We start from the raw sequence: 12,852 nt of genomic DNA on the forward strand, positions 1-12,852 counted from the left end.
TGCAAAAACAAATTATATCAACAGAGGGAACCCAGGAAGGATTGTCAATCAATCAACAAATATTTAGTAATTGCTAAGCTCTGGAGATACAAAGAAAGGCAAAAAAAAAAAAAAAAAAAAAAAAAAAAAAAAAAAGCAGAAAAAAAACAAAAGAACCACAACAGTTCCTGCCAAGGACTGTATGTTCTAATGGAGAAGATAACATCGAAATGACTAAATACATAGAAGATATTTTCTGAGATATTGAAGGCAATATGAAAGGGAAAGGTATTAATAAGTAGGAGTACTAGGGGAGATTTCTTACTGAAGACAAGATCTGAGCTGAGCCCTGAAGGAAATTAGAGAAACTGAGAGGTAAAGATACAGGGACAGAGTATTTCAGGCATAGGGGACACAGTGCAAAGGCGTGGAGATGGAAGATATACAACAATGTTTGAAGGGCTGCAAATAGGTAAGACTAACTTAATTATAGAATTCATGGAGTGGAATAGAGTATAAAATGGCTAGAAAAGTAAGAAGGGGACAAGTTCTGAAGAAGGAAAGATAAATTCTATTATGGATGGGTTGAGTTTGAGGCCAACAGAACTAGTTTGTGATGTCCAAGAGGTAGTTGGAGATGCATGACTGTAGCTCAGCAGAGTAGGACAAATATATGGGTCTGGCAATTAGCTTCAGAGGCATGATAATTGAACCAATGGATGCTTATGAGTTCCCTAAGTCTAAAGCATAGACTATGTCACATAATATTGGGAAACACCTACAGATATTGGGTATGACACAGATGGAGAATCAGCTAAGGAGATTGAGTAGAAGGATCAGTTGGACATAAAAGAGAAACAGGAGAGAAATGTCACAAAAACTTAGAAAGTATGCAGAAGGAAGTGATAGACAGGATCAATTGCTTCCAAGAGGTCAAGGAGAATTGGGCTTGAGAAATGACCATTAAATTTGACAACTAATAGATCGCTGGTAACTTTGGAAAGGGCAATTTCAGTTGAATGATGAGGTGAGAAGTCAGATTGCAAAGGATTTAAAAGAGAGTGAGAAGAGGAAGCAGATGATTGCATTATAAAAGATTTTCTTATGGGGTTTAGCCATAGAGAGAAGAAGAGATGTAGGATGATAATTAGCAGAGATGGTTACATCAACTGAGGCTTTTTAAAGATAGTGGATAAGGACATGTTTGTAGGTAGTAGGAAAGGAACTAGTGGATTGGAAGAGGTTGATAGAAGAAGTAATTTGCTGAGGAAGTCAGGAGGGAAAGAATTCAAGGACATACCTGGGCAAGAAGAAGGAGGGTTTTTTTTCATCTGAGACCAGAGTGAGAGTAGAAGAAAATGTCTAAATTTTGTGAAATTACAATGGAGATTTGTCCATGGATAATCTCAAATTTTTGGTAAAGTATCCTTTTTAGAGAGGATGAAAGTTTGGGGAAGAGTTGTCATGAAAAGTTTGAGGAGAGATGAGAAGTTTTGGAATAATCACTATGGAAAGTGGGAAAACAAATTAATTAGGGAGGAAGAGAATATTTGTCTAACTTTGATGAGGGAACAGTTGGTATTGGAATATAAATTTTTAGTAGACCCAGTCAGCACAGTTTTTAAAAATCCTTCCAGCTTCATTTTAGCAGTATGTGAATAGGAGTAACGAAGATAGATGGTAAGAATGATCCAGGATAGGGTATTGACAAGACATGAGACATAATTAGACCAAAGGGACAATGGAACTGAAGGTGAAGGATAGCAGAGAGTGGAGTGTAGAGTGCCCTTATAAGGCAGCTAGGTGGTGCAGTGGATAGAGCTCTGGACCTGGAATCAGGAATATTTGATTTCAAATTTTGCTTCAGATATGAGGTGACCCTGGGCAAGTTCCAACTTTGCCTCAGTTTCCTGTACGTAAAATGAGTTCTAAACCACTCTAATATTTGCCATGAAAAACCCAAATGAAGACTCAGATGCAACTAAAACATAATCAAGTTCTTTCACCAGAGATTGAAATAGAAAAGGGGAAAAAAGTATAGCAGATAAATGGTTGATGGCTTGGGCAAAGGATTGAGGATTAAAATAAATATGGATCATGATGAGGATGAAGAATAGAGGGATTATGAGGCAAAAATTCTGGGCTATTTTCAGCACAGCAATCATCAGAGTTAGGTCAGAAAGGCATTTCTGACCCACAAGGAATTCTGACCAAAATTCTAAACCATTTTGCACAGGGCAGGGGGAATTCCACTAAAACCTCTAACACCACCTGCCCTTAAAGGCTTAGGTGACAAGGAAGTCAACCTAATAACAATCCTGAGAACAGCCTCTCAGTCTCCCTAAAAGGAAATCAGCCCACCTACATAAAACAGATACTTCTCCTACTGCAGCAATAAATGGAAGATCTTAAGGGCCCAGGTCAGGGAGTTTGGAGAATATTATAGGTTAGGAACAAGCCATTCAGATAGGGATTTGATTAGATAATTTCTAAGATCCTTTCCAAATCTGAGATGCTAAAATTCTCTTACTCCTAAGTGGAATTCTTTTCCATTACATCAACCTGATAGGAGCTTTTGGTACTCAGCTAAGAACTTTTAAGAGTAACCCATATACAGTGCGCCTCTTTAGCATCTTACATTCTGAATTTTTTGGATCTGTTTCTTTTAGTCCACTTGCTTCTATTCTCATCTCAAGCTCATCTGCCTTATTAATAATTGGCAGCAACCTTTTCAATTTTCCCCTCTAATAAGCTTGGTGAGCATTGTAACATCACTTTGTGGGTTTAATTCTTCTACAAAATTTTTGACACGATTCCTCTAAAGCTTCCAGGTAAATTAAAGGATCACCTGAATAACTCAAAATTGATGAGGAAGGCTCTGAAGCAAACAACCTAGTTAGTCTTGGTTGGGATTTGAAAATGTCCCATTAATTGTCCTTCTGCTACTTGACAGATTTTTATCAGTCATTACCTTTCATTCAAGGTGGATTTAAGTTTTACTGGTAAGTATCTTCTCTAGAAAACAATGGGACTTGATTCCATTTATTTTTTTTTCATTGGGCCCAAGTGCCATTGTAAGAGCTATATATCCTCAAATTGGGCATATAGAACTATAGTAATCAGAGAAAAAAGAAAGAAATTGTGAAACTCCTTAAAATTCTTCCTAAAATATCTGGGGTTTATTACCCACTGGAATTAGTGACGACCATTCAGGAAGTTTGTTCCTCAAATTAATTCTCAAAAGAGTCATTCCCTGAAGAAAGAGTCCTAGAACCTTGGCTCTGGGAGTGTCAGGTTTCAAGACCCCATGGAACAATGTATTTTTTCCCCTTTTAGTTTATTATTATAGCCTGATGTTTGCAACTGTTACATTGAACTCTGATTTTAAGATAATGGGAGGATGCTGTTGCAATTGTGGGATGTGTGACTGAAAGGAAAATATTTTTTAAATTTATATTTGTATAACTATGGTTAATTTATTTTTTATAGTTAATTATAACTCATAGAAGTCTTATGAAGTTGTTGGCATATCCATATTCCCATTTTCCAGATAAGAAAACTGGCTCTGAGAAGTTACTTGACCTCAAGGAACTCCTAATTCTATCAGGTGAAACAAGATGTACATATATAAATATATAGAAAAAGACCTCCAGCAGAGTTTATTAAACACCTACTATGTGCCAAGTACTGGGCTAAATATTAGGGATGCAGAAAAAAACCAGTCCCTTCTCTCTAGGACTTTGCAGTCTAATCTGGAGACAAAATGAAAACAATTAGATACAAACAAGATATATCCTGAATTAATTAAGAGAGAGAAGGCACTAACATTAAGAAGGATTAGGAAAAGCTTCTTTCAGAGTTTTGGTAAAACTGAAACTAGAAGGAAGCCAAGAAGACCTCTAGGTATACAAAATAAATACAAAATGAACCACATTTGGACTGATTTAAATTGGTGGTGTCTTCTATCTTAGCTGGAATAACCCCATACTGCAGACTGGCATCTATAAGCTATGTTATGGATCCTCAAAAGCAAATATCAAAATAGATTTGGCTATGGCCTCTGAATATTAGGGACAGGAAGCACATTGAATGAAATCAATTTATGTAGGAGAAAAATCCTAGAATATTTATCATCAGTGTCACTGGTGTTTTCAGAATAGAATTCTGAGTTTCTAAAGACCTCTGTCTGAAATCACAGCTTGCTCTTTAATATGAAACGTCTATCAGATAGAAAGGCAGCTTATGCCTTATTTATTCTTTAAGTCACAAGCAGCCACGTGTATCAGTGCTGGTTTATGTAGGTGGTTCAGGTTGTTGTTTTTAAATCTCACAATAAGGAGACATGATTGATACCAAGAGCAACTGTGTGATCTCTGCAAGGCTGTTGTTTCCTCTCAGAACCACCTTCTTCCCCTACCCATCCCCCATGCCAGACTCAATTCTCCCTTTTTAGCAGCACAGGGGACTCAAAGTAGAAAAAGCAAAATTGATTAGTCAGAACACTCTCCTCACTGGAAAAACCACAATCAGAAGGGCCAGGAAATGACAATTTTCACCCTCTTTTAGTGCGTGAATTATAGCATCATGTGAAACTAGGAACACTCATACATTTCAGGAAATTTTTTTCAAGGTTGTTGTTTTTTGTTCTATATGAATAGCATTCCTGAATTTTCCTACAGACCATCCATGGTCTGTGCCGGAAGGAAACTAGGAGAAACTTAGACTCTGAAGGGAAGCCTTCTACTTTTGAATAGAAAGTTAGCTCTAATGGAAACCTTGTTGCATTTCCTTTTTAATACATCCAGGATTGTCTAAGGGCAGAACGGATAAGAATGACATTTTCCTTTTAACAAAAAAGCAATCTACTTACTCTATGGAAAGATTTTGGACTTATGTTCTCTCTCTTCTCCTCCTTTCTACCCCCCCTTTTTCTCCCCAAGAGTACAAGTAATAAATATAAAGAAGAAAATGGTTACTCCATCCTTTGAAATTCTTGTTTCCCTTAGGTAGTTCTGAGTTGATCCAGGATTTAGAAAACAGAAGGAAGAACGGGTCACTGGATATGTAGCTACATTTGGCCCCTACTGATGCACAAAGAAGCAATGTTTTGCTATTTCCTTTTGAGTTTCCTTTTAAGAAAAAAAGTTTTTAGAAAAAGATAAAAAATGTTTGGGTAAAATGTTTCATACTTTATACTTAAACAAAGCAATTTAAAAGCCAAATGACTTGGAGAAGGAAAGGAAAAGAAAACATATTGTCAAAAATTTTTGTTTTTGTCAGATAGCTAGATGTGTTCCTTTCAATTTCAATAGATTTGTGATGGAAAGTGCCATCCACATCCAGAGAGAACTGCAGTGACTGAATATAGATCAAATCATAATATTTTCATCTTTATTTGTTTGTTTGCTTGGTTTTTTTCCCCTTCTCATATTTTTTCCCTTTTGATCCAATTTTTCTTGCATAGCATGATGAATATGGAAATATATTTAGAAGAATTGAACATATTTAACTTATATCAGATTGCTTGCTATCTTGGGGAGGGGTGAAGAGAGGGAGGACAGTTTGTATCACAAGATTTTGAAAAGGCAAATGTTGAAAATTATCTTTGCTTTAATTTGGAAAATAAAATGCTATTAAAAATTAAAAAAGAAAAGAAAATGTGTTCCTTTGAGACCCAAGAATGTATTTTGGGTAAATACTCTGTATAAATTCAAATTTCCGAAGTGAGTTCTCACACTCCTCGAACAACTCAGTTACTTTTCAGTGGGCTTACTCTGGGGTTTTTGGGGATAGTTGGTGAGAAGGAGGTTTTTTTTTTTCCTCCCAAAGTGTCCAATAACTGGGCACAATAGAGAGTTAACTGGAACTAGAGGCAGGGAAACCTGAGTGAACCCATTCAAGGCACTTAAACCTTTATCTGACTCAGTTTCCTCATCTGTACAATTGGTATATAATAATATAATAATAAAATAATATATAACAATATCACAGGGTTAAGGATCAAATGAGATAATATTTATAAAGCACTTAGCACAATGTCTCACACATGTTGTTGCTCTTTATTGTTGAGTCATATATCTAATTTTTTGTGACCCCCATGGACCATAGTACAACAGGCCCTTCTATTTCACCATCTTTCAAAGTCTGTCCAAATTAATATTTGTTGTTTCCATGATACCATCTTCTCTTTTCTCTCTATCTTTCTCTCCCACTGCCTCTCTGGCTCTGTCTCTGTATCTCTGTCTTTGTTTTCTTTCTGTCTCTTTCTATCTCTATTTCATTCTTTGCCATCCCCTTTTCCTTTTATCTTCAATCTTGCCCAACATCCTGGTCTTTTCTAATGAATCCCATCATTTCATTATGTGTCCAAAGTATTTAAGCTTCAGTTTTAGTATTTGGCTTTAACTATATGGACCTTCATTTGCAAGATGATATCTTTGTTTTTAAGTATCCTGTCCAGATTTCTCATATCTTTCCTTCTAAGGAGTAAGCATCATTTAATTTCATGATCATTGTCCACAGTGATCTTTGAGCCCAAGAATATAAAATTTGACAGTGCTTCCATTTCTTCTCCCTCTATTTATTAGGAAGCAATGGGACCAGTAACCAAGATCTTAGATTGTGTGTATGTTTTTTGTTTTTTTTTTATGTGATGCCTCAAATTAGCTTTTATACTTTTTTTTTTTAACACTCATCAAGAGGCTTCTTAATTTCTTTTCACTTTCTGCCATCAGAGTGGTATAATCTGTATATCTGAGATTGTTGGTAACCTTAATTTCACCTTTTGATTTATTAAGCCTTGTATTCCTCATGATGTTTTCTGCATATAAGTTAAACAAATAAGGTGACAATAAGTAGCTTTGTTGTTCATCTTTTTCAATCTTAAACCAATCTGTTGTTTCATGTTCAGTTTTAACTGTTATTTCTTGGCCCACATACAGATTCCTGCAGAGACAAATTGAATGATTTGATACTCTTTTCCTTTGTCCTCACCTATTTGCAAAGTCCCATCAGATAACCATTTTAATTTCTTGCTCTTCTTTTTTGTTGCCCTCTCCTGTAAAATATTGCAAACCTTTGTCCATAGTTCTTCAGGCACTTTATCTACCAATCTAGTCCTTTAAATTTATTCATCACCTTCACCTCATATTCATATGTGATGCTATTTACATCATACCTATGTGATCTGATGGTTTTCCCTAATTCCTTCAATTCAAATCTGAATTTTGCAACAAGAAGTTCATAATCTTAGTTACAGTCATTCCAGGTCTTGTTTTAACCAACTGTATAGAGTTTTTTCCATCTTTGGCTATAAGTACAATCCATCTAATTTCAATATTAACCATTTGGTGATTTCTAAGTATAGAGTCACTTTTGGGGTTGTTGAAAAAGAGTGTTTGTAAATATGATCAGTGAGTTTTCTTGACAAACTTTATTTGTCTTTTTTTTTTTTTTAGTTTTATTAAAGTGTTTTATTTACAAAACATATGCATGGGTAATTTTTCAACATTGATCCTTGCAAAACTTTCTGTTCCAAATTTTTCCCTCCTCCCCCTATCCCTTCCCCTAGATGGCAGGTAGTCCAATACATGTTAAATATGTTAAAATATATGTTAAACCCAATATATCTATATACATTTATACAGTTATCTTGCTGCACAAAAAATCTGATAAAGAAGGAAAAAAAACCCTAGAAAGAAAACAAAATGCAAGCAAATATCAATAGAAAGAGTGAAAAACTATGTGATCTTGAGCAAGTCATAGCCTCTCTGGGTTTTGATCCCCACCTTTCTGTAAAATGAGGAGATTGAATTAAGTTGATCTCTGTGCTTTCTTTCATCCTTAAAATTATATGAGTCTGTGAAAACAATTCATTATTATCCAGAAAATACGTTTATTTTAGCAATTGTTTTATAATAAAAAATCAGCACTAGTTCTCTGCCCTTTCTCTTTGTGCATCAAACTCTTTAGGACTGATGTAACTGATAATAATTTGCTGCTTTTTAATATGGGGCAGGTCAATGCATCATTATCATTTGCACAGGTGAGAGATCACATGCTGAAGATGATTTTAGTCTTACTGGTATTCAGGACCAAGTAGGAGATAGTCAAGTTCAAGATGCAGTCACACCAATTTTATCTAAAATGCATGAGATGATTGATATCTCTTGTATATATTTGCTTTACTAGTAGAGATGAAAAAGAAAGCATCAGGTTATTAAACTCAATTTAGCACGCAGTTATTAAACATTTGCTCTATGAGAGACACTATGCTAGGCTCTAGGAATACAAAAACAATACAAAAATATTTCTAGCTCTCAAGTAACTTACATTTTACTTTATGGTGGGGTTGGGAAATATAACACATAGCTAAGTAAATGCAATGTAATTTCTTTAAATAATAGCTTTTTATTTTCAAAATATATGCAAAGATAGTTTTAATATTCACTCTCACAAAACCTTGTGTTCCAAATTTTTCTCCCTTCATTTCCACCCTCCATTCCCTTTCCATAGACAGCAAGTAATCCAATATATGCTAAACATCTGCAATTATTTTGTACATATTTCCACATTTATCATGCTGCACAAGAAAACTCAGATCAAAAAGGAAAAAAAATGAGGAAGAAAAAAAAGGTAAGCAACCAACAAGGATGGTAAAAATACTTTGTGATCCACATTCAATCCCCACAGTCTCTTTCTGGATGCAGATGGCTCTCTATCACAAGTCTATTGGAATTGGCCTGAATCACCTCATTGTTGAAAAGAGTCACATCCATCAGAATTGATCACCACATAATATTGTTGCTATATATAATGTTCTCTTGGTTTTACTTACTTCACTTAGTATCAGTTCATGTCTTTCCAGATCTTTCTGAAGTCATTATGCTGATCTTTTCTTATAAAACAATAATATTCCATAACATTCATATATCATAACTTATCCAGCTATTCTCCAACTGATGGATATCTACTCAGTTTCCAGGTCCTTGCTACTACAAAAAGGGCTGCTACAAACATTTTTGCACATGTAGGTCTTTCTCCCTTTTTTATGATCTCTTTGAGATACAGACTCAGGAGACACTGCTGGATCAAAGGGTATGCACAGTCTGAAAACCTTTTGGGGTTGGTTTCAAATTGTTCTCTGGAATGGTTGGATCAGTTTACAGCTCCATAACAATTAGTATTCCAGTTTTCCCCACATATCCTCCAACATTTATAATTATTTTTTCCTGTCATCTTAGCCAATCTGAGAGGTATGTGCTGGTACCTCAGACTTGTTTTAATTTGCATTTTTCTGATCAATAGTGATTTAGAGAAATTTTTCATATGACTAGAAACGGTTTCAATTTCTTTAAAAATTTTCTGTTCATATCCTTTGTCATTTATCAATTGGAGAATGCCTAATACAATATATTTTTTTTTAAATTTTTATTATATATTTTTATAATATTATCCCTTGTATTCATTTTTCCAAATTATCCCCCCCTCTCTTTACTCCCTCCCCCCCGATGACAGGCAATCCCATACATTTTACATGATATAATATAATTTTTAACAGAACACACTCTTAAGAAGGAAGATAAGGAATGACTTTCCTTAGATGTTATCCAGATGAACTTTGAAAGAAGCTACGAATGAATTAGTTTCCTAATTCCCAAGACTCTAGAGAGACACAGAAAGGATACTAATAAGAAAGAAAGATTATAGGCTTAGAAGAAGCCTTGGAGGTCATCTTGTCTTGTACTTTAGATAAGGAAGCTAAGGTCTAGGTCTCACAGGTAATAAGTAGCACAGCCAAAATCTCTGATACCAAATTCATTGCCTCATACTGCCTTCCCAGGTTAATGAAGTAATCTTAATTACTCTAAGTGGCCTTAGAGATTTTACTTATAACTATTTTCTTCAACCAGGGTCATCTGTGCATAGGTCTGTATACACTGACTTCTTCACTTTTCTCTTGTGAGTCCTTTAGAGAATGTGCTATCCAGAATGTTCTAAACTAAATGGTTCTGTAACAGGTGTGGAAGCTCTATAAACTCTTTTAAATTACCCTAGTAGCCAGAGAGTAGAAGCCAAGGGATCTGTAGCATTGGTTTTATCTATTCTCTGTTTCACTAACTAGTAATTATCTTTTTAATGTTGTAATGCTAAATAATGATGTTGCTAATGTACACTGTACTTTGGTCTACAGGTACCAGCTGTTACACCATTGAGCAGCTGACAGTACTTTATCCACACATGCACACATTCACTCTTTACTACCTTCTTCCAATCCCCCAAAAACCTTTCCATGCACACAAAAAAACTCAAAGCAACCCCCTTACACACACACACACACACACACACACACACACACACACACACACACACACACACACACACACACACTTTCCTCCTTAAGGGATGCTTCTGCCTCTGGGTGCCTCTCTGTTTCTGCTCATCTGTCTCTCACAACCCCTTCCTATCTCCACCCCCTACTGGGAGTGACTTCCTGGAACAGAAATTTATGAAGATATTACCCATTCCTCCTCCCCCAACCCCTCAATTTTTCTCTAGTGCTTTGGCCTATCACACAAGTCAAACCTGATTTGGCTTTTTTTCTTTTCCCTGCCCCTGTGAGAAAGTCCAACTCTCCATTCATTTCAGTAATCATGTTCTTGCCAGATAAAGTTTCCCATTTTTTTTTTAGTCCGATAATTGACCCTTCATTAAAAAGAAGAAAAAAACCCAGAAAATTACCAAGAACAAATGAGAGGCTGTTTGCCTGTCCAAAAATAAATAAATAAATAATGAATCTGCCCCACACAGGCTTTACAGAAGCAGCCTGTCCCAGACAACATCTGCAGAATGAGTACATTTTTTTCCCCTGTAACTTTAATCTCATAACTCATTGTTGATGTGGTATTGGTTACAGTAGCTAAAGGAGAGACAACAGCAGGTCAATTTGGCATCAGGCAAATCTGAATCTGCTACAAGGGGTCTGTCCACCTTAGGATGAGAGGTTGACATATTGCCAAGAAATCTGGAAGGGGGAGGGGAAAAGCATGGGCAGGGAGCTTCAGAAAAAGTGTTGTTTCTTTTGCCTTTTATTTTTGTCTTTTAAATAGGATTTTAAACCTGAAATTTCACCAGTAAGAATAATGATAGAGGTCACAGCATATCTACTCCAAAGGAAAAATAAAGAGCAAACTCGTTTTTTTTTTTCTGCCACCCTACATTTCATGGACTGATAAGGCTCCTCTAGCCCCAGTCTGTAGAATTAGCAGAAGGGAAACAGCTCCATCTTCTTTAAGTCTTTTAGGTGACTTCTCCATCTTGAGCTTTGCCTCCTCTAAATCTTCCCTAAAGCACTTAGTCTAGCCTTCTCCCTTCCCAAATCTGTCATACTAGAGGAGGAAAATTCCTAACTTCAACTTTAGCAAATTCTTATTTGCTGAAGAGGGCTGAAGTGAAGTCCTAAATGCTGGGATTTTCTCCCTCCATCTTGCACTTCATTCTAGCACATAAATGGTACATCCTAATATGTTGTCCCTTTGAACTAATTGTTCAAAGGCAGGGTGATGTCATAGGAAGAGCACTGTCATTGGGGTCAGGTGACCTGTATGATTTAGATGATTTTTGTTCTGGCTCTGAGTTCAGACTTTAATTTAAACAGTGACTGGCAAATCACTTACCTTTCAGTTTTCTCCTCTACAAAATGGGAATATTAATTATAATTAATAATTGTAAATGGGAAAGCATCATATAAACAGAAGTAATTATTTTTATTTGTGTTCTGTAACTACTGTGCTCCCCCCACCTCCCATTCAGTGGATTGCTCAAAGACTAGCAAAGGTAGAACCAGAAACAATGGGTAGAAGAAGTTTTATGTAGAGGCTCAGTGGGAAAGGAAAGTTTCCTAACAAACAGAATGCTCTAAAAATGAAATGGACTGTCTTGGGACGAATCTCTATCTCTATCTCTAAGAGTCGTCAACCAGTCTTCTAATTGGTTGAGAATGCTGTAGTGGCAATGCCTATTCATGTATAATCTAGATTATATGGTGTGAGCTCTCTTTTAACTTTGAAGCAACATGGTACAATGTAAAGCGATTTGGCTCAAGTTAGTGAACCGGGGTTCAAATTTCACCTCTGATACAATTTATACGACTTCACACAAATCACTTATTCTCCCGGGGTCTGAGTTTCCTTACCTGAAAAATGAAGAGGTTAGATCAGAAGGGTTCTGAGATCCCTTCTAATTCTAGATCTCCAATCTCAGGAAAATAAATATTGCTAGTTACTAGTCCTGATTTGATGAAGATCTCCCAGGAGAGATTTTGTGATGTAAGAAGATAGGAAACAAGATTCTTCCAGTTGCCTCTCTCCAGATGCCTCATAGCCACATTCTTCAGGACTGTGTCATTAATCAATAGATCTTCATTAAGTCAGACTAGCAACAGACCATTTATCTTCCTTCTCCACTGCTTCCTTCTCCTGCTCTTCATCATAACTAATATCTATATAGCACTTACTATGTACCGGGCACTACATTGGGCACTTTACAATTACTATCTTATTTGATCCTTACAATAAAGACCAGACAAGCTAAATTTAGATGATAGGGTATTAGACTATACCTTTAAGGTTCCTTTCAGCTAGAAGTCTATGGGATTAATTAAAGGCCACCAAGTATTAATAATAATAATGGCTCACCCAGTTAACTAGCACATTATGGTCTGCAGAGTACTTTCTTTACAGCAACCATGAGAGTCAAATAGTGCAAATATCACCAATATTTTCTAGTTGGAAAACTAGAGATTTACTGACTTGTCCAAGATTCTGCAGGTAAAAGAATTATTTATCGTAGATTATGAAGCTAGCAGATACCTTC

The 12,852-nt window shown here is 35.9% G+C and overlaps 1 long non-coding RNA gene across 2 annotated transcripts in view; it reads left to right on the forward strand.

Moving 5' to 3' along the window:
- Positions 1-267: 267 nt before the first annotated feature.
- Positions 268-12,852, forward strand: part of LOC141549321 (uncharacterized) — a 180,070-nt gene continuing 167,485 nt past the window's right edge. Inside the window, exon 1 of one of the 2 annotated variants that reach the window (XR_012484324.1) lies at positions 268-451. This is a non-coding gene — a long non-coding RNA (uncharacterized LOC141549321). The remainder of the gene's footprint in view (positions 452-12,852) is intronic. The other variant, XR_012484323.1, reaches the window with a different exon arrangement.

This window comes from Sminthopsis crassicaudata, chromosome 1 (genome assembly GCF_048593235.1).
Source record: "Sminthopsis crassicaudata isolate SCR6 chromosome 1, ASM4859323v1, whole genome shotgun sequence".
Classification (NCBI taxonomy): Eukaryota; Metazoa; Chordata; class Mammalia; order Dasyuromorphia; family Dasyuridae; genus Sminthopsis; species Sminthopsis crassicaudata.